This window comes from Ranitomeya imitator, chromosome 5, assembly GCF_032444005.1.
Source record: "Ranitomeya imitator isolate aRanImi1 chromosome 5, aRanImi1.pri, whole genome shotgun sequence".
Classification (NCBI taxonomy): domain Eukaryota; kingdom Metazoa; phylum Chordata; class Amphibia; order Anura; family Dendrobatidae; genus Ranitomeya; species Ranitomeya imitator.
The window spans coordinates 182,493,211-182,514,668 of record NC_091286.1 but is presented as its reverse complement, the minus strand read 5'-3'; the positions used below and the strand labels follow the sequence as shown (position 1 = coordinate 182,514,668).

The 21,458-nt window shown below is 43.2% G+C and overlaps 1 protein-coding gene and 1 long non-coding RNA gene across 4 annotated transcripts in view; both read left to right on the top strand.

Annotated features, from left to right (window-relative positions):
• Nucleotides 1-21,458, top strand: part of TMEM242 (transmembrane protein 242) — a 564,077-nt gene that overhangs the window by 46,830 nt on the left and 495,789 nt on the right. The window lies entirely within an intron of this gene.
• On the top strand, nt 2,052-4,672 carry LOC138680604 (uncharacterized). Its single transcript, XR_011321681.1, has 3 exons — nt 2,052-2,078; nt 2,148-2,223; nt 2,303-4,672. It is a non-coding gene; the product is annotated as an uncharacterized lncRNA (long non-coding RNA).

Genomic DNA, 21,458 nt, shown 5'->3' with positions numbered 1-21,458 from the left:
TGTGACGGTACCCTAATGCAGTGAGCTGCTGCCTTCCTTGCTGATGCTTTGTCAGATTCAGTCAGGTTGGCAGCCAGGTCAGCGAATTTATCAAGTGCGGCCTGTATAGCATTGTGGCTAAAGAGCTGGCTGGGGAATGCCTAATCTAAAGCCAAATTGTGCTTCTTTCCATGCAAAGGAAAATCTTTTTGGCCAAGTACTGAATGATATTTTGAACAAGACGGCAGATAAGACCTCTTTCACACTTTTGTCTTTTCAGATCTGTCGCAATGCGTCGTTTTGGGAAAAAAACGGATCTTGCAAATGTGCCCGCAGGATCCTTTTTTTCCCATAGACTTGCATTAGCGATGGATCACGACAGATTGCCACACGTTTCGTCCATCGTGCACTGGATCCGTTGGAATTTGGCGACACGTCGTCTGGAAAAAACGTTCAATGTAACGTTTTTTGTCTGCGTCGGGAAAACGTGTCGCGACGGATCCTGCGGCATATGCCGTTGACTAGTATGGAAACCTATGGACGCAGGATCTGTCGTGACACGTCGTATGACGGAATCCAGCGCTGGAATCCGTTTTTTTACACTGAGCATGCTCAGAATCAGGGATTTGTAGCCAATTGGCCAGACAGGCCCCAAATCTATTTAAACCTGGCCTGGGGCATCACCCCCAAATGTGCCAGCAAGACTCCTGCCAGCGTCCAGCCTGAAGACAGCCATCCTGCAGCCAGCATCCATATATATAAAACCTGTATCCAGCAACCAGCAAGAGGCCTGACAGTGTGCAGCAAGAAGCCAGCTAGATGCCTGCCAGCCAGTGTGAATACTGCCATTTTTGCGTGCGTCTGTGTGCGTCTGTGTGTGTGTGTGCGTCTGTGTGTGTGTGTGCGTCTGTGTGTGTGTGCGTCTGTGTGTGTGTGCGTCTGTGTGTGTGTGCGTCTGTGTGTGTGTGCGTCTGTGTGTGTGTGCGTCTGTGTGTGTGTGCGTCTGTGTGTGTGTGCGTCTGTGTGTGTGTGCGTCTGTGTGTGTGTGCGTCTGTGTGTGTGTGCGTCTGTGTGTTTGTGTCCGCCTGTGTGCTTTGGTGCCCGCCTGTGTGCTTTTGTGCCCGCCTGTGTGCTTTTGTGCATGTGCATCTGTGTGCTTTCGTGCATGTGCATGCGTCGTGCGTGCGTTTGGGTGCACATGTGCATGTGTGCATCTGTGTGTGCTTTCGTGCATGTGCATACATTGTGCGTGCGTTTGGGTGCTTTTGTGTGTGTATGCGTTGTTCGTGCGCCTGTGTGCTTTCGTGCGTGTGTGTGTGCATGTTTTTTTTTTTTTACTGTGATGTATGTATTTAACAAGTAGTGTGGTCTGTGCAGCATGTGGTTTCAGTGTGTGTGTAATGGTGGTGTGAGCGTGTGTCTTGCGTGTGTGTGTGTTTGTTTTTTTTTTCTTTAATTTTTTTTTTTATTGTATTGTTAAACATTTACAGTTAATGTACTTGTATTTAAAATAGAGCGTTGTAGCTCCTAATTGTGATGGTAAAAAAAAAAAAAAATTAAAAAAATTATTAAATTTGTTATTAAAAATGGTCGTAGTATCATTTCAGTAAGGTAAATTTTAAACTGGTGTATGTACAAGTGTATACACGTGCAATACAGAGTTGGTTGAGGGTTAATTTTTTTATATAAAAGGTAATTGAAAATCTTTAAAAGGTTTATTTTATTTTTTTAAGTAATTTTTAAAGGGATCTTTTCAAATCACATGTGGTCAATACATTTTCAACTGGTGTTTAGGCATTTCAATTTTACATGAGATTATAATAATAATTTTTTTTTTTGGGGGGGGGGAATGGTTTTACAGCTTGCACATACTATTGAAGTAGGTAATCCAGCTCAGACTGGTGTGCCTTGGGTATATTTGTTTTTGGGGTTGTTTCTCAAACCTTTGGTTGTTGGCCTGCATGAACATTGCTCAGATCATTTGAGCAGGGTGGCTATTAAATCTTTAACATTAGCTAGTTTGGGGTGGTGGGTCTAAGTATAAATTCTTTATACTTACAGATCCACCAGGGACCGAGCCAGCAAGCCACTTTCCTGATGTAAGTATTAAAGACCACAAAGCTTCAAATTCATTTTGTATCGTAGCTTACAACTGTTTTTATGCTTAGGATACACCAGAGACCACCGAGCCTGCAGAAAATGTCTTCTTCTGGGAGCCCTCCTCCATAGCGTCTGCGTAGTGAGGTAATTTAAAAAAAAATAAATAGTTTTTGGAGTTCTAGTTAAAAATTTCTGTAAACCACTATATGCATTGTTTTCACAGGAAGCTGAAGCAGCCGAGGGCCTCTCAGAAGGAGACGAGATGGGTGGAGAAATGTAAGGAGCGGGCGCACAGAGTGTACGTTGAGCCGAATCAGTTGCTTCACACATTACAGTGCATCCAACACATACAGAACAGATCATCATACATCACAGTACACTTACAAGATGTGCCTACATCCAACATAATTCTTTTTCCTTTTTTTAAGTGTGCTGCACCTGAAGGTCCTCCCAGTTGCTCACAGAGTCGGCGTCGTAATCGCCGCAGCGGTCAGCCAGCAGTTGTTTTTTTTTTTTTTTTTCTCTTGGTACTTTTGTGTTTCAGTGTACTAATTTTTTTTTTCTTGCTCTTTTCAGTCTTCACAGCGTGCTCCCGACTCAGATGAGGATGGCTGACTAGATGTGGACCGCCTCATCGAGGAGGTCCGCGAGCGTGAGCCCCTGTGGAATATGGCTGACCGCAGGGATGCAGATCAGTTAGTCACACGTCGGCTCTGGGAGGAAGTATGTAACAACGTTGTAGGCAACTGGGAGGACCTTGATCCAAGGCAGCAGACTCGAGAATGTAAGTAGTAATTTCTGGAGCAGGTCGGAATGTGTTGTACTTAACCCATTTTTTTTTTTTTCATTCTTCTCTTTACAGGTGAAAGGGTTATGAAGCGGTGGCGGTCACTCAGGGATCGCTTCAAGAGGGAGTTTAACCAGGAGATGCAGGCCCCGAGTGGCTCTAGTGCACGAAGAAGGCTGCGCTACAAATACAGCTGTGCCCTGTCCTTCCTTCGGGAAACGATGCTGAGAAGAAGGTAAATATTCAACAGCCCATTGAATAATTCACCATGTTTACCTGTCTAACATTTTTTGTTTCAGGCAGGGCTTTTTCCTATCAATATATTATTTATTTTTTTTCTATTTCACAGCACCTTCTGTAGCACTCGGGAGCCTGCTTCTGCCTTGGACCCCCTGGAGCGATCTCTCAGGAGTCCGCCACCGTGGGCCATGTCATTAGACCCCACCCCTCTGACCCCTCGTCTGGCCCTTCGGATACCTCTGCCCCATCCATTTCAACAGCTGCCAGCACTGGAGCATCATCGCAGCCTTTGTTACTTGAAGCTGCTGGTGACGAGTTAGCGTTCCCTTTACCCCACCCCTCTGATCCTGCCACTTCTAGACCACCATTAGGTTCTGGGCGGCAGCGACATAGGGGTCAGAAAAGGAGTTATGCTTCTGAGTTCCTGCATCTGAATGCATCCTACCAGAGCTCTTTCAAACTTTTGGGAGAGCACGTGGCTGCTAGGTTCAACATGGTGCAAACACGCATCAGTGAACACAGCAGTCGCTTGGATAGGATGCATTCAGATGCAAGGGAATCTCCAAACAACCTTTTTTTCCAATCAATGCTCAGGAGCATTGAAAAGTTAACTCTTGACCAGCAGATGCAGGTAATGCAAGGCTGCCATGCTGCTCTAGTGCAGGTCATCACCCAAGCCCCTCCAACTCCCACACCTCCCCACACAGCCACTGTCTCTCCTACCATCCCTTTCCAAGCCACTTGTCGTTTCCCAACCCAGGCTCAATTCCCAACCCAGGCTCAATTCCCAACCCAAATCCCAACCCAGGTCCAATATCAAACGTTCTCCCCAGTGTTTCCTTCCCTGTCAAACTTTCCTTCCCCGTTTAGGCTACTTTCACACTAATGTCGGTACGGGCCCGTCGCAGTGCATCGGGCTGATGTACCGACGCATGCTGTGAAGTAAAATCACAACAGGGGCAGCGGATGCAGTTTTACAACGCATCCGCTGCCCCATTGTAAGGTCCGGGGAGGAGGGGGCGGAGTTCCGGCCGCGCATGCGCGGTCAGAAAAACCTTAACCGATGGACAAAAACGTTGCAAGCAACGGTTTTTTTTTTGTCCCGACGGACTGCAAAAACATGTTGCATCCGTCGCACGACGGATGGAACGTGTGGCAATGCGTCGCTAATGAAAGTCTATGGAGAAAAAACGCATCCTGCAGGCAACTTTGCAGTATGCGTTTTTTCTTCAAAACGATGCATTGTGACGTGCGTGTGAAAGTAGCCTTACTTTGCCACCTACACCAACACCACCCCCTGTCCAACCTGACCTTCTTGCTCAGCCTCATGTTTTTCCCCCACCTTCCACTTCACATCAACCCCAACCCAGTGGGCTTTCCCTCACTATTGACGTGGTCCAACCTTCCAGCACCTCCGTTAGTATCTCCACCCCACAGTTTACAGACTTATAACAATTAACATATTACTAGTTATGTCTAAAAATAAATATGTTGAAACGTATTTTTTTTTTCAAAAATGTTTTACGAAAGTGTTTACCTCCAAAAAGGGTTCAAAAAAATTTGGTTTGACACACAAAGTTTAAAAAAAAGTGTAATAAAAATGTTAAATAAAATTTTGTTTGGTTTAAAAACTATTTTATTATTGTCTTCATTTAAGTATGATAAAAAACGAAAGGTACAAAAACATAACACAGGTTTAAAAGGTATAACATATTTGGTTTATTGGAAAACATACCAAACTTTAGGGAACTAAGTAATAAAACTTGGTGTCAATAAAATCATAACACTTTGTACAGAAACATTATTCACAGAGACATCAAAGAAAGATCTCAAACTATGTCTTGCCATGGAACTCTGCCTTCAGGTGACATGAAATACTCAGCAAAGTGGTCCCTCATTTTGGAAACCAAACCTGCGGTCCGAACAGAGTTGCATTGATAATCCCACATGGTTGTCTGACAGTCCTTATCATCCATGGAGACTGGTTCCTGGGAAATAACATAATTATGCAGCACCACACAGGCCTTGACAACCTCATCCACAGTCTCTGCGTGCACTTTGCCGTTAAAATGCCAAACGCTCACTCCACCACTTGTCTGGCTCTAGTTAAGCAGTAATTAAATACTCTTTTGGTTAGGGTCAATCCACTGGTTGCATAAGGTTTGAGTAGGTGTGCCAGCTGGAATGCCTCATCACCAACACAGACAAATGGCATAGGTGGTCCAGATGTTCCCGGGAGTGGGCTTGCTGGTGGAAAATCATAGCTATCTCCATATAGACAATGGCCCATCGGAAAAGTTTTGAAGACTTGAGTCGTTTGAACGGCCGTAGGCTCCAATGTCCACAGCGATAAATTTACAGTTGGCATCCGCTATGGCCATGAGTACTATTGAAAAGTACTTTTTGTAATTAAAGTACTCTGAGCCATATCCTGCAGGTTTTGAAATACGGATATGTTTGCCATCTACGGCACCCAAGCAATTTGTGTTTCTCAAAATTTTCAGCACTCTGTAGCCAGATGTCCATAGTCGGGTTTGGAATGTATTATTGGAGCAAGGTATCCCAGGTCACTTTTTTACAATTCCTGAAATTGTCGATATTCCAAGGCGGAATTGGTAATGCAGTGAAGTTAGGGATTCTCCGGTAGCAAGGAACCTGTGAAAAACAAAGAAAAATGTTATTAAAAAATGCAAACACCAACATAACATTTTGAAGCAATTTTCACAAATATTATTATTTTTTTTTTAAAGTTTTGATAAACGGCACGGCGGAAGTTTTTATGGTTTAGTGCACATTTAAACCCGCATTTTTACATCTGTGCATTCCTATTATGGAGTAGGTGTTACACTGTGGAATGGCCACAAACAATAAAATAATTGACATGCTGCAGAAAATGCAACGCAGTGTTTCAGCGCAGTATTTTCTGCAGCATGTTCACTGCTGATGTGGTTTTCCATAGGTTAAAACATGTTTACATGGCATTAAATATGAAAAATGGTAAAACAAATAAAATAACAAGTAGGCTTATCGCATTTTTCTCTTCGCCACGACAGCACCCACTTGAGAGAGGGAATCCGCCCCTAGGAACAGGAAAACCCCTATGGAGAGAATAAAAGGGGCGGTCCCCCTCGCTCCCACAGTTGGTTTCCTGTTCCTACGGGAGACACCTTGAGAGAAGAGGATTCCCAGCCTGGATGCCGCTTGCGCAGTTTACCTTATAGGGACGGCAAGGGCTCCAGAGCTGGAAGCGGCATCGGGGGTTCTATGGCAGCTTCCCCCCTCTGCCGGCAGGTACCGTGAGGCCAGGATCGGGGAGTCGCCTGGCTCACGGGGTTTTCATCCAGCATGCCTGCAGGGTCCGGATCGCTGCGGTAAGAACCTGTGTCGCCATCTTCGGGTGGCGCACAGGCAGCATGTGGCCCAGTGATTGTCCCCCGGAAGTATTGTTACAACTTCCGGGGTGAGGCTGAAGGAGGACGGCGCCTGCGCGCTGGATGTGGAGGCAGGCGCGCACAGCAGAGCCGCAACCCGGATGTAGTGGTCACTTCCGGGTGCGGCAGGAAGAAGATGGCGGCCCACAGTACAAGAGAACGCTGGCGCTGATTCCCGGCGTCCATCATGGCATCTCCCCAGGACACAGCGTTGCCTTCAGTGGAGGTCACCGCTGTCACTCCTGGAAGCCGGACAAGCAGCAGCCGCAGATCTTCCTCCAAGAGCAAGAGATCGGACCGGTCGGTTCTTCCCTCTGTGCCTCAGTCTCCTCCTCGTCAGCCGGTATTATGATGACAGCTTCAGGGGTGAGTGTTGCCTACCCTATTTTAAGCTGATTACGTTCCCCTCTTTCATCTAATTCCATAGGCTAAAAGAACAGGGAAATCCAGACATAAGCAATGTGCCTTATGCTCTCAGCCGCTCCCGGATATCTATTTAAAAAAGCTATGCCAGTCATGCATTGAATCCACCTTACGTGAGGAGTCATCAGTAAGGTCGGAAGACATACGTAGCATGATCAGAGAGGAATTACGAGCCTTTCGAAGCTCTGAGAAAGTTCCTGAAAGTAGGAAGAAATATACCTCTCCTACATCTGAACAATCTTCTGAGGTGGAGGATAAGGATTCGGACGGGTCTCAAGAGGTCATATCCTCGGAGAGTGAGCAGGATTCATGCTTCCCTACAGATAGCATTGACAACTTAGTCAAATCAGTACGTAACACCATGGGTATAGAAGATACTAAAACCCTTAAAACGCCACAGGATGTGATGTTTGCAGGCCTATCTGAAAGAAAAAGAGCGTCTTTTCCTGTTATTCCAGCAATAAAAGAATTAGTCAAAAAGGAGTGGGAAAGCCAGGGACAAAAAGGGTTGCCGTCTTCCTCAAAACGTCGCTATCCCTTTAATGACGAGGATTTCTCCAAATGGTCAAAAGCCCCAAAAGTGGATGCGGCAGTGGCGTCCACTTCTAGAAAGTCTTTATTGCCTGTTGAAGATACAGGATCCTTGCAGGACTCGCTTGACCCGAAAGCTGATTCCCTTTTAAAAAGAGCGTGGGAATCCTGTACAGGAGCTTTCAGACCGGCTATTTCGGCCACATGCACGGCTAGATCCATGCTGGTCTGGTTAAATGATCTTGAAGAGGGCCTGAAAGGTGGTCTTTCCCGCAATAAACTAATGTCCTCTATTCCATTAATTAGAGGAGCTACTGCCTTTTTGGCCGATTCTTCGGCTGATTCCATCCGTTTAGCAGCCAAATCAGCAGGTCTAACCAACGCGGCTCGCCGCGCCTTGTGGTTAAAAGGATGGAAAGGGGATCCACAAACGAAATCTAAGTTATGTGGTCTGCCATGCCAGGGTGAGTACCTATTTGGTACTCAATTGGATGACATTCTTACCAAAGCGGGTGAGAGGAAGAAAGGGTTCCCCAATAACACTTATCTTCCATCTTATAGGAGAGCATTCCGAAAGCCCATGTTCAACAGAAGACGGGACTATAAAAACCAGAACCGTTGGGATAACAAGGACTTTAAGCAAAAAGGAGCCTTCTTCGGAAAACACCCTTTCAAACCTGAGGATAAACCCCGCTAGGACAGATCTACCTGTTGGTGGTAGGTTGTCCTTCTTCCCTACGCAATGGCTGGCAATAACTTCAAATCCATGGGCAACTAGCCTTATAACTACAGGCTTAAAATTAAAATTTCTCCAAGTCCCCGGGGGGGACTCTTTTTTTTCTGACTTCCTTAGGGTCACCATCACAACAAGCCTTGGAACAGGAAATAATAACTCTCCTGTCCAAAGGAGTATTGGTGGAAGTCCCCTTTCATCAAAGAGGAAGGGGATTTTATTCCCCTTTATTTTTGATTTCGAAACCAGACGGGACATATAGAACAATAATTAACCTTAAGAGACTAAACATCTTCTTAGAGAACCAAACCTTTAAAATGGAATCCATTCGGTCAACTATTAAGCTTCTGTTTCCCCATTGCTTCATGGCAGTTCTTGACCTTAAAGACGCATACTATCCTCTTCCAATCTTCAGGGAGCATCAACAATATCTACGGGTGGCAGTTATGATCAAAGGTCAGGTTCGACATTATCAATACACAGCAATGTCATCAACGTATATCCGATTCAATTTCGTCCCTACAGAGGTTGGGGTGGTTAGTAAATTGGGAAAAATCTAGATTGTCCCCTACAACTAATCAAAAATTTTTAGGGATTATTCTAGACTATACAAATCAGATGTGCTTCCTTCCCGAGTCAAAACAAATAGCAATCATAAATAAAGTACAATCAGTAATTAACAACCCCCTAATTTCCATAAGAGAAGGTATGTCCCTTCTTGGTTATTTCACATCATGTATTCCAGCTGTTCCGTGGGCCCAATTCCATAGCAGGAAATTACAGTATACGATACTTCGTGAGGAAGAAAGACTGCCGGGCCGATTAGATAGTCGTATTTCCTTATCATCAGATGTGGTACAATCTCTCACTTGGTGGTTAGATCCGGATCATTTTACCAGTGGGGTTCCCTGGGTGGTTAAACCTTCAAAAACTATCTTCACTGATGCCAGTCCTAGTGGCTGGGGAGCACACTTAGGAGATCAAGTAGTGCAAGGTCTGTGGTCTCTTAGAGAATCAGATGATTCTTCTAATAAAAAAGAACTGAAGGCTATCTATCATGCCTTGTCTAAATTTCTTCCGCAGCTACACGGAACGCATACAAGAGTCCTTTCAGACAACATGACAGCAGTAGCATACATAAACCACCAAGGAGGAACAAGATCAGAAGCACTCATGTCTATAGCCGACAACATTCTAGCCATAGCAGAGGAGCACCTTCTGTCTTTATCAGCGCTACATGTGAGAGGAATCGACAATTCGAGACCAGAGTTTCTCAGTCGCCACACTCTCCATCAAGGAGAATGGGTTCTAAGTCATTGTATCTTTTGCATGATGGTAAAAAAATGGGGCACTCCCGAGATAGATCTCTTTGCGACCAAACAAAACAGGCAAGTCAAAAAATTTGCATCTTTATTCCGATCTGACAATCCAGATATCTTCGACGCCCTACAAGTGCCATGGGTATTCAAAAAGGCTTATGCCTTTACCCCGCTGATACTACTTCCGACAGTGATCAGGAAGATAAGGGAGGACAGAGCAAACGTGATCCTAATTGCTCCGTTCTGTCCCAAGAGGCCATGGTTTTCCTGGCTGAGAGCCATGTCAATTTCAGACCCATGGATCCTTCCGGAGGATCGGGATCTTCTTTTCCAGGGCCCCTTCAACCACCCTCATGTGAAGGGTCTACGACTAACAGCCTGGAATTTGAGAGGCAGCTGCTAAAGATGAGAGGGTTCTCAAACAAAGTAATTGACACTCTACTATTAAGTAGGAAAAAATCCACTACCTCCATCTACGCAAGAGTGTGGAGAAAATTTCTAAACCTCTACCCAACAGCCCTGTCAAACGAAATTCATATCCCTAGGATTCTAGAATTTCTCCAAAAAGGGCGCGATCTAGGTCTGGCGGTCAGTACCTTAAAAGTACACATTTCTGCGCTGGGGGCTTTATATGGTCACGATATCGCAGGTAATAAGTGGGTAGCCAGGTTTGTTGCAGCATGCCAGAGGTCAGAGACAGTTCACATTCCCCATGTACCATCTTGGGATGTTAATTTAGTCCTTGAAGCTCTTACAGACCACCCTTTTGAGCCACTACATTCAGCTCACATAAAACATGTCTCCCTCAAGACAGCTCTTCTCGTCGCCTTAGTATCAGCAAGAAGAGTAAGTGACATACAGGCACTATCGATAGATCCTCCCTTTATGTCAATCTTCCCAGATAGAGTTGTCCTAAAAACAGACCCTTCATACTTACCCAAAGTATGTACTAAATTTCACAGATCGCAAGAAATTTACCTTCCCTTCTTCTATGATAACCCTACAAGTCAGGAAGAACAAAAATACCACACATTAGATGTGAGGAGAGCCATATTAGCCTATTTGGATAGGACTAGTGCTTGGAGGAAGAGCAGGGCTCTCTTTGTTTCCTTCCAGGGTCATAGAAAAGGAGCTGGAATCACGAAGGGTACTTTATCTCGGTGGATTCGAGATGCAATATGTCTGGCCTATTCATCCAAAGGGGAGAATCCGCCTGAGAACGTAAGAGCACATTCCACCCGGGCGATTGCATCATCCTGGGCTGAACGAGCGTAGATTCCGATAGAGATAATATGTAAGGCCGCAACCTGGTCTTCGCCTACTACCTTCTATAATCACTATAGATTAGACTTGTCTTCCTCATCTGACTTGTCCTTCGGTAGATCAGTCCTTAACACGGTGATCCCTCCCAAATGACTATCTCTGAAAGTCTCTCAAGTGGGTGCTGTCGTGGCGAAGAGAAAACACCGGATTACGTACCGATAATGCTCTTTTATAGAGCCACGACAGCACCCCTTCACTTCCCACCCTTATAGGTTTTTTATTAGGAGCACGGTTAAGGGTGTTTGGTTCTTGTAGTTAGCCATGCTTAAGTTAACTAATTATAAACGATGATATTGAATGACCTACTAAAATCTGGTGGGCGGTTCCTTGCAATCTCTGTAAACCCAACTGTGGGAGCGAGGGGGACCGCCCCTTTTATTCTCTCCATAGGGGTTTCCTGTTCCTAGGGGCGGATCCCCTCTCTCAAGTGGGTGCTGTCGTGGCTCTATAAAAGAGCATTACCGGTACGTAATCCGGTGTTTCACCATCAGCCACTCCGCCGGTGAGATAGAAAACTTAATCTGTGTGTCCTTCCTTCGGATGACATCCCCAGCACGTTCCAACAAAACATCAAAGTGTTCCTGCCTCATCCGAACATAATTAAAAAACTTTAAAGGGTTCTGCCGCAACTCCATGTAGAGAGTTGAATACATGCCCTGGGTCATCCGCTGTGCGTTTATGGGATGTATCCATAGGCGTCGCCGGCGACGTCGTTGTTGAAGAATCCTCTGTCTTGCTGCTGCCTCCTTCTCCCGAACTATTATTGCCAGCCTATTGGTCTCAAAAATAACATCAGTAACTATGTTTGCAATCTTTACAAGCACTCCTTCCATCTCTGCCACTTTCTCTAAACCCTGTCAAAGATGGGGTGTAAAAACAGTCAATATATAGGTTTCCCTATTTTCCAGTAGCCAATCACATTTGGGAGATTCCCATTTTTAGGCATGGAAAACGGATCCGTCAAAAAAATGGATGAAACGGATGGTAAAAACTGACAAAATGGATGCAACGGATCCAATTTTTCGACGGAACGCATCTGGGCTTCGGTTTCTGGCCCCAAACATTCCCGGCAACCACCAATTGGTAAATATATTAGTAATCTTTGACATGTGTCACTGGCAATATGGGAGACGTTGTGATGGTTATATGGAGTCTATGATATGTTGGGGACTAAAGGCCTCTATTCAGATATAGGTTAAAAACTGATGAGAGTATAACGAGTGGCGTACGGCCAGGTTTATATCTATGTGTATACACTGTGTTTGAACCTATGGATACCTGTAAAGAGAGGTAGAGCATTGCTCATACTGTTGTTTTGCAAGAAATATAATTATGTAAACCGTTAGTCCACATGTAGGCGTCCATTTTATATGTAGCATATGGGTGATCATGTTTGTTTTCACCTTCTTCCCTAATTTGTTATATGGATTTTAAAGTTTGTAATAAAATACAATTTATATGTATCTTTAATACAAATTGACCTTTTGATCATCATTTTTTGGTTTAGTCTTATTGAAGATTGATGATAGGTTGTTAATTCTATGGACACATGGGGAGGCTTTACGATAGGTGACTGATTTATACCATGTGTCCAGGTCATGTTTGCTGTGTTTGTATGTAAACAAGCAAGTCAGGCACTTTTCAGTACAGGGCCCTACGCTTTGGTCTATTCATGTCCCCCGAGGATTAGCAGAGCTCCTGGGTGTAAAATGATTTAACCCCTTCAGATGGATTTACATCGAGGGACGTGACTGAACGACGGAAGGTATGGGATATTGTTGATTTTTCATTTTTCCAGAACGAGGGTCTTCAGGTGGATTACCAGGATAAAAAAATATTACAACAACCTGTGTATTTATTTCATTAAAATACTTTGTAATAATGTGTGTGTTTTATTAACTATTTTGTACTATTGGATTAATAATGGATATATCATAATTGACGTCTCTCCATTATTAATCTGGCTTAATGTCACCTTACAATAGCAAGATGACATTAACCCTTCATTACCCCATATCCCACTGCTACACGGGAGTGGGAAGAGAGAGGCTAAGTGCAAGAATAGGCGCATCTTACAGATGTGCCTTTTCTGGGGTGGCTGGGGGCAGATGTTTTTAGCCAGGGTGGGGCCAATAACCGTGGACCCTCTCCAGGCTATTAATATCTGCCCTCAGTCACTGGCTTTCCCACTCTGGCGGAGAAAATTGCGCGGTCGCCCACTCCAATTTTTTCCGTGATTTAACCCTTTAATTTAATAGCTAGAAACACCAAATTTTACTGAAAGACACTTCTTACATTACTAAAGAGGAATATGTAATAAAAGAATGGATATGAGATGGTTTACTGTATGTAAACCATGTCTCATATCCTGTCGGGTTTGTGAAGGAGATGGCAAGAGCCGGCAATTGAATTACTGGCTTTTCTGCTATCTAGCACTGCATTAAATATATATCTCTATCTCTCTATCTCTCTTCTATGTGTATATATCTACTCTAATCTAACCTGTCAGTGTGATTTTACTGTACACTGCCCAGAATTACCGGCTTTTCAAAGGACACCGGTGCATTTAAAATCGGACAGCAATACGGATGTCATATGGATGTTGCGATAAAAAAATCGCATGACACTCGCATGATTTTCCTCCGTTTTTTCGGTCCGTAAATCGGACCGTTTTTTATCTCTCAAGTGGAAAAGAGGCCTAAGGAAGGCTATGTTGCTGTTAGGGACAATGACTTCCTGTATTCTGGCAGTCCAGTGAGGCCAGATACACTCGAGATATTTACATCAGGACTTCCTAGAAGGGGAAAAAAAGCTCAATGGCCATTTAGAAGGGGAAAAAAGCTCAATGGCCATTTAGAAGGGAAGAGTACATTTACCCAAATATCTATTGATTCCCTGACTTGGTGGCTGGACTTAAAGAATCTGTCACAGGGAATCCTATGGTCCTATTAGGTTATAGATGTGATCATATTTTAACGGTTCTGAGAGGTTGCAGCGCCGACCTGTGGATCTGCAGCAGCTGACAAACTACACACCTGTACTGTGTACCACCAGGTGAGCAGTTCTCTCATAATTGATTAGTAGCAAACCTGGGGATAAGGCCCTATTTGCGCTTTTTTGTCTCCTATTTTTCTATACTATAGATGTGATCATGACAGATGAAAGCTCGGAAGGATGGAGAGCAAATCTCAGAGATTGCATAATCCAGGGAGTCTGGTCAGAAACGAAGATAGACTATTCATCAAACATGAAAGAGCTTCTGGCAATAATGCAGTGTTGAAGCTCCTTCCCCATCTAAAGGGGTAGCATGTTTGAGTTATGTCAGGTCAGACAATCGGACCACCGTTGCTAGCATCAATCATTGGGGGGGACACAAGATCTCCGCCTCTGATGCTAGTGACAGAGGAAATTCTTCAGTTCATGGAACAACATCAATTGGTACTGACCACGCTACACATAAGAGGGAAGGAAAACAAGAGAGCAGACTTCCTTAGTTGGAATTTGCTAAAACAAGGTGAACAGGAGCTGAATCCAGAAATATTTCAACAGATTGTGGAACAATGGGGCCAACCAGAAATAGACCTGTTCACAAACAAGGGAAACGGAAAAGCAAAAAACTTCTATAATCTAAATCCAAGAGAAAGACCATATGCAGTGGATGCACTGCATATTCCATGAGACTTCAAACTAGCCTACGCTAGGGTATATGCACACGTTGTCTAATTTCTTGCAGAAATTTCTGCTAGGTTTCTGCATCTCTTAGCAGCCAAAACGTTTCGGAAAATTCCGCTGCGTTTTTGGTGCTTTTTTGCAGGAGTTTTTTTTTGCCTACTTTTTTTTTCCCAGTGCATTCAATGGGTCAATAACGCAGGCAAAAATGCACAAAGAATTGACATGTGCAAATTTAAATGCACATCAAATCCTGAAAGGAAGAGTACTGCTCATCTGCACAACACTTCAGAATTCTCATTGACTTTTCTGGCATAAGGATTCCGTAGCATTTTGGGGCAATTTTGCGCTGAAAAAAATGCATAAAAAATGCATTAAGGCAAGAGACGTCAAAAGCCATAAAAAAGGATTTTGGGGATATGTCAAAAGTAAAAGAAAAGTCAAAAATGCTATAGGATTTTTACAGGATGAAATTGATGAAATGGGAAGAAAGGAGAAGGCTGAACTTTTAAATTCCTATTTTGCATCTGTTTTCTCTCAGAAAGGAAATGTAACATCAACTGATTTTCACTGTCCTATTAAAGGAATAGAAGAATCCAGGATATCTATAAACAGAAAGATGGTGAAGAAACACTTCACTTAAATGAATTCAAGTCTCCAGGTCCAGATGAATTACACCCCAGAGTACTAAAGGAGATAACAGAAGAAATTTTTGAACCACCCTCCATAATCTTTGAAAATTCTTGCAGAACAGGAGAAGTCCCAGAAGACTGGAGAAGAGCAAATGTTGTTCCTATCTTCAAAAAGGGCTAGAAGGTGGACCCAGGAAACTATAGGCCAGTGAGCCTGACTTCTATACCAGGAAAAATCTTTGAACAAATTATTAAACAACATGTATGTATGTACCTGGATAAGAATGAAACGATTAACCAGAGTCAGCATTGGTTTGTAACTAATAAGTCATGTCAGATTAACTTAATTTCCTTCTATGTCAGAATCACTGACTGAGTGGATCAGGGAAATCCTGTAGATATAGTATATCTTGACTTCAGCAAAACATTTGACAAAGGAACTCACACCATCCTTATTGAAAAAATGACTAAGTATGGAATGGACAAGGCAACTGTTAGGTGGATTCATAACTGGCTTAGTGATCGGACCCAATGAGTGGTCGTAAATGGCTGCACATCCAGTTGGAAGAATGTCTCAAGTGGGGTACCACACGGTTCTGTCCTGGGCCCTGTATTGTTCAACATCTTTATCAATGATTTAGATGAAGGAATTGAGGGTCCACTGATTAAATTTGCTGATGACACAGCTCGGAGGGATAGCCAATATTAGAGAAGAGAGAGAGAGGATTCAAAAAGATATAAATAAACTGGAGCAGTGGGCATCAACTAACATCATGGTTTTTAACAAGAAAAATGCAGAGTACTACATCTGGGCAATAACAATGAAAAAGGCATACAGAATGGGAGGAATAGGGCTAAGCAGCAGCACATGTGAAAGACTTTGGTATACTAATAGATCATAAAGTGAACATGAGTCAACAGTGTGATGCAGCAGCAAAAAAGGCAAATGCAATTCTGGGATGTATTAACAGAAGCATACAGTCTAGATCACACAAAGTCATTATTGCCCTCTACTTCTCTTTGGTCAGACCTCATCTGGAATACTGTGTCCAGTTTTGGGCACCACACTTAAAAAAACAAACAAAAAAAAAAAAACTGGAGCAAGTTCAGAGAAGAGCGACCAGAATGGTGACAGGTCTGCAAACCATACAATATAAAGTGACTAGCACTCTATTAGCGGTGGATACCGCATTTATCCCTAGTGTCCCGGCGTACTGACAGCTCTTTTGAGCCTCAGCGCCACCCATTATTCTGACTCACCGTCAGTTGACCAGCCTGGTTCTGTTTCTTCCCGGCTTGTTGCTTTTTTTCCAGCATGTCTGATTGATGCAAATCCGAGTAGTCTATTGTTTTTGGGGCCATACAAGTATACAATTATACCTAGCACACTGATGAAGGTCCAGTATCGACCGAAACGTTTGTGATTTACTCTATGTAATAAATCCCCACTTTTTTGCATCACAACACCCTGGAGTGTGCTAGTCACTTTATATTGTATACGTTCAGGTTTGGGCACCTATGACTGTGCACCTCCCCTATTTAGGCTGTGCTTAGCATCTTCTATATCACAGGTCTGCAAACCATGTCCTATGAGGAATGGTTACAGGATTTGGGAATGTTTAGCTTGCAAAAAAGAAGACTGAGATGAGACTTAGTAGCTGTCTACAAATATCCCAAGGGCTGTCATATTGTAGAAGGATCATCTTTATTCTCTTTTGCACAAGGAAAAACTAGAAGCAATGGGATGAAACTGAATGGGAGGAGACACAGATAAGATATTAGAAAAAAACTTTTTGACTGGGTGATCACTGAGTGGTAGAGGCTGCAATAAGAGGTGGTGAGTTCTCCTTCCATGGAAGTTTTCAAACAGACTGGCAGAGACATCTGTCTGGGATGATTTAGTGAATCCTGCTTTGATCAGGGGGTTGGACCAGATGACCCATTGTGCACACAGCCTTAATGTTGATTCCGGCAGTACTATGGAAGATATGGAAGGAGAGAACAGAGGTCATTCTAATTGATCAGTTTTGGCCCAAGAGGCCATGGTTCTCATGGATGAGGATAATGTCCTTTTAAGGATCCCTGGATTCTCCCAGGTAACCTGGATCTCCTCAGGCAGGGCCTCGTTTGTCATCCCCAGAGGGCAGGTCTGCATTTGACAGCCTGAAGTTTGAGAGGTCGCTATTAATCAGAAGGGGCTACTCCTCGGCTTCAATCTCTACCCTACCGGTAACTACTAGGATATATGGTGGAGTCCGTGAGTGGAGGAGTTCTGATAAAGGCCATATTAGTTTCTTTAAAAGTGTATGGAGATGGGCCTAGCCACTAGCACCCTTAAGGTGCAAGTATCTTCTTTAGGGCCACTATATAATTCTAAACCTAGCGGCTGTTAAGTTTATTAAGGCGTGTGATGTATCAAGACCAATACCAGCCTCCAAAATGCCACCTAGGGATTTAACCCCTTCATGACCTTGGAATTTTCCATGTTCGTTTTTCAATCCCCTCCTTCCCAGAGCCATAAATTTTTTATTTTTCCGTCAATATGGCAATGTGAGGGCTTATTTTTTGCAAAACAAGTTGTACTTTTGAACGACATCATTGGTTTTAGCATGTCATGTACTAGAAAACGGGAAAAAAATTCTAAGTGCGGTCAAATTGCAAAAAAGTGCAATCCCACACTTGTTTTTTGATTGGCTTTTTTGCTAGCTTCACTAAATGCTATAACTGACCTACCATTATGATTCTCCAGGTCATTACGAGTTCATAGACACCAAATATGTCTAGATTCTTTTATCTAAGTGGTGAAAAAATATTCCAAACTTTGCTTAAAAAAAAAAATAAAATAAATAAATTGCGCCATTTTCCGATACCCGTAGCGTCTCCATTTTCATGATCTGGGGTTGGTTGAAGGCTTATTTTTTGCGTGCTGAGCTGGCATTTTTACTGATACCATTTTGTGCAGATACGTTCTTTTGATCGCCCATTATTGCATTTTAATGCAATCTCTCGGCGACCAAAAAAACGTAATTCTGGTGTTTCGAATTTTTTTTCTCTCGCTACGCCGTTTAGAGATCAGGTTAATTCTTTTTGTTTTATTGATCGGGCGATTCTAAACACTGCGATACCAAATGTAGGTTTGATTTTTTTTTTTTTTTTATTTATTTTGGATGGTGCGAAAGGGGGGTGATTTAAACTTTTATAATCTTTTTATTTTTTTTTTAACTTTTTTTTTTTTTTTTTTTACTTTTGCAATGCTTCAATAGCCTCCATGGGACCACAGGGTGGCGCTCACAGCAGGCCAGGATCAGTAACCATAGAGGTCTCAAGGACCTCTATGGTTACTGTGCAGAAGCATCGCTGACCCCCGATCATGTGACGGGGGTCTGCGATGTGCTCCTTTCTGGCCAGATGGCCGGAAGCGCCAGTTAAATGCCACTGTCAGCGTTTGACAGCGACATTTAACTAGTTAATAGCGGCGGGTGAATCGCGATTTCACCCGCCGCTATTGCGGGCACATGTCAGCTGTTCAAAACATCTGACATGTCCCGGCTTTGATGCGGGCTCACCGCCGCAGCCCTGCATCAAAGAGGGGGATCTGACCTCGGACGTACTATCCTGTCCGAGGTCAGAAAGGGGTTAAACCTGGTTCTGGAAGCACTAATGATCTCCTTTGAGCACTTAGATAATTTACCATCCAAGATACTCAAATTTAAAACTGTGACTTTAGTGGCCCTAACATCAGCCCACAGGGTTAGTGATTTTCAGGCTCTGTCTGTCAACCCCAGACCTCGGAAGATAGCTATATTGAGACCAGACCCAGCATATCTTCCAAAAGTAGCCTCTAAATTTCACAGGAGCCAAGAAATTGTCCTCCCCTCCTTTTTTAGCAGTTCTAAAAATGCAGAGGAACAGAGATTTCACACTCTAAATGTTAGACGAGTCTTGGTACAATATTTAGCCATGTCAAAACAATGGAGAAAGAGTGAGTCCTTATTCGTGTCATTCCAACGGGTTAGAAAAGGTCTCAAAGTAACAAGGGGTACCATGGCTAGATGGATTAGGGACGCGATTAGCTTAGCATACTCCTGTAGTAATGTACCAGTTCCTGAGAACTTGAAGGCTCATTCCACCAGGGCTATGGCAACCTCCTGGGATGAGAAAGTGGTGGTGTTGATCGACAGGATATGTAATTCAACAAAATGGTCTTCCCCTTCTACTTTCTATAAGCATTATCGTCTTAATCTCTCTTCCTCTGATGACCTGTCATTTGTGAGAAAGGTGTTTCAAGCCCCTCCTTAAGGTACCTTGGTCTGCAAAAATCTCTCAGGTGATACTGTCATGGGAGAAGGGTAAAAATATTAGTTACTTACCGGTAATGGGATCTTACATAGCCCATGACAGCACCCTAATATCCCCTCCCTTCTTATCACTACACACTTTTTAAGGGTGTTTAAGACAAAAATGTTGTTTGGTGATGGCTGTGTACTAACTGGAGGTCCTCTCATGCTCTGAAACCCAACTGATGCAAAGGAGAATTACCGCCCTTTTATTCAGTAGGTTTCCTTTCCTTGATGGGCAGATACCCTCTGTCAGGTGGTGCTGTCATGGGCTCTGTAAAATCCCATTTCCCGTTAAGTAACTAAGATTTTTCTTCAGTAAAAAATGCCTGAACAAAACACTGGTTCAAATCTGCATCAAAAATGCATCAAACAAAGAGGAAATGCATTAAAACAAAATGCATCAAAACGCAATTACCTAAGCTGATTGCTATTTTGAATTTTGGAGCGTTCTTTGCAAAAACAAAACACTGGGGTAAATAAATAGCATTTTGCATGTGTAAACTGCTAGCTTAAACCCTCTCTGCCATCTGACGTACTAACCTGTCCATGTGACCTGGGCCTTACTTCCCATGGACGGGTGGTGTGCGGCCGGGTGTTAGTGCCGGGTGTCAGCTGGAAGAATCAGCTAAGTGCCAGGATAATTTACAGACCATTCCCGGCACTCTAACCCCCGGACTACTGGGATCTAACACGATCGCAGCATTCCAGAGCCGGCACAAGGGCTTACAGCTCGTCTGCCTTTGTATCGGAGACCCCGCGGCGTGACGTGGGGTCCTGATTGCAACTCTTGTGGTCAAATTTCTCCTGTTACCCTTAGGAAGATATAAAATTAGGGGCAAAAAGATAATTTTTATGATTTTTTTTTTTTTATTTTTACGGCTCTAAATTATAAACTTCTGTGAAGAACTTTGAGGGTTCAAAGTGCTCACCACACAACGAGAAGTTCCTTAGGGGAGTCTAGTTTCCAAAGTGGTGTCACTTGTGGGGGGGTTTCCACTGTTCAGGCACATCAGGGGCTCCGAATACGACTTGGTATCTGATCTTAACCCCTTAGTGACAGAGCCAATTAGGTACTTAATGACCAGGCCAATTTTTGCAATTCTGACCACTGTCACTTTATGAGGTTATAACTCTGGAACGCTTCAACGGATCCCGCTGATTCTGAGATTGTTTTTTCGTGACTGTTTTTTCGTATTGTACTTCATGTTAGTGGTAACATTTCTTCGATATTACTTGCGATTATTTATGAAAAAAACGGAAATATGGCGAAAATTTTTAAAATTTTGCAATTTTCAAACTTTGTATTTTTATGCCCTTAAATCAGAGAGATATGTCACGAAAAATAGTTAACAAATAACATTTCCCACATGTCTACTTTACATCAGCACAATTTTGGAAACAACATTTTTTTTTGTTAGGGAGTTATAAGGGTTAAAAGTTGACCAGCAATTTCTCATTTTTACAACACCATTTTTTTTTTAGGGACCACATCACATTTGAAGTCATTTTGAGGGGTCTATATGATAGAAAATAATGAAGTGTGACACCATTCTAAAAACTACACCCCTCAAGGTTCTCAAAACCACATTCAAGAAGTTTATTAACCCTTTACGTGCTTCACAGCAACTGAAACAATGTGGAAGGAAAAAATGAACATTTAACTTTTTTTTGCAAACATCTTAATTCAGAACCATTTTTTTTATTTTCACAAGTGTAAAAACAGAAATGTAACCATAAATTTTGTTATGCAATTTCTCCTGAATACGCCAATACCCCATATGTGGGGGTAAACCACTTTTTGGGCGCACCGCAGAGCTCAGAAGTGAAGGAGCGCCGTTTGACTTTTTCAATGCAGAATTGGCTGGAATTGAGATCGGACGCCATGTCACGTTTAGAGAGCCCCTGATGTGCCTAAACAGTGGAAACTCCCCACAAGTGACACCATTTTGGA